Source organism: Seriola lalandi, unplaced genomic scaffold, assembly GCF_002814215.2.
Source record: "Seriola lalandi dorsalis isolate HSWRI2012SDOR001 ecotype SW California unplaced genomic scaffold, Sedor1 jcf7180001978870, whole genome shotgun sequence".
Taxonomy (NCBI): Eukaryota; Metazoa; Chordata; class Actinopteri; order Carangiformes; family Carangidae; genus Seriola; species Seriola lalandi.
This window is the reverse complement of record NW_019449536.1, coordinates 1-1,024: the sequence shown is the minus strand read 5'-3', so window position 1 is coordinate 1,024 and position 1,024 is coordinate 1. Positions and strand designations below refer to the sequence as shown.

At 50.3% G+C, this 1,024-nt stretch overlaps 1 long non-coding RNA gene across 1 annotated transcript; it reads right to left on the bottom strand.

Annotated features, from left to right (window-relative positions):
- Positions 1 to 357: 357 nt before the first annotated feature.
- Positions 358 to 1,010, bottom strand: LOC147820187 (uncharacterized). Its single transcript, XR_015437445.1, has 2 exons — positions 791 to 1,010; positions 358 to 650 (listed from the first exon to the last, which is right to left on the bottom strand). It is a non-coding gene; the product is annotated as an uncharacterized LOC147820187 (long non-coding RNA).
- Positions 1,011 to 1,024: the final 14 nt, after the last annotated feature.

The window sequence follows — 1,024 nt, the reverse complement described above, 5'->3', positions numbered from 1 at the left end:
TTTTTTTCCTTTTCCTGGCAGAAATGGGCCTCCGTAGAAAAATCTGAAGTTCAAATAAAAACAGGCACAAATCACATAAAATTCAGCTACAAAATATTTTCATCTTCATTATTCAGATCACCCCTCCCAGTCCTTCCGGCTGTACGTCCACGTGGTGGGATGAAGGCCAGTGAGATGCACATCAGAGCGGACAAAGACTGGCGGTGATGAAGCCTCGCGGGATGATGTAGGCGTGGTCGCTGTGTGAGTCAAACGACTTCGACAAGTGGCGTCTGTGGCCGATGTGAGATGCTGGTTGGACGCTGGCATCCGTGAGTTGTGGCAGTGGTCACATGTCAGGAATGTACTTCATGTAGCTTTGGGTTAAATGGCTGTGACCATGCTGTGATGACGCGTGTACAGTGTGTGGTCTTTAGGCACAGGTGGTGTCTCTTCCTTCAACCTCCGTCTGCACTGCTAGTCTTCACAACGTGCGCTCGCGGTGCTCCGAGCGCACTCCCGCTGAGAGCCCTTAGGTGTCTCTGTACGAGGGGCCGGGGTGAGCTCAGAGTCAGTGGGGAGGTCAGTCAGTGAGGAGAGGGGCCGGGGGACAGTAGTGGTTATGGCTACAGGACTGCAGAACGCTTCATACACATCGACGAGTCAGTTGTCTGTGAGGAGACACAACAGAAGACGGAACGACTGACGTGAGTGTGTGTCCAAAAACTGTCACAGCAGTGTGTGTGTGTGTGTGATTGTGTGTGTGTGTGTGTGTGATTGTGTGTGTGTGTGTGTGTGTGTGACCCCTCACCTCCACTGTCGAGCAGCGTCTCTCAAGCTACAGCACTCTTCACATTATTCTCCAGGAATGACCTGAGGAGAACACACGACCGGTTACAGCTGGACTGGGCACATCCACCTTTCAATTAGAGTCTGACCAAAATGTTTCCATCTGAACTACACCCTGTCTATGCCTCAGGTGTGAGTGATCCTAAATTACAATTTGAAGGATTGTAAATATCATTAACGTCAAAAAGTCCTGATT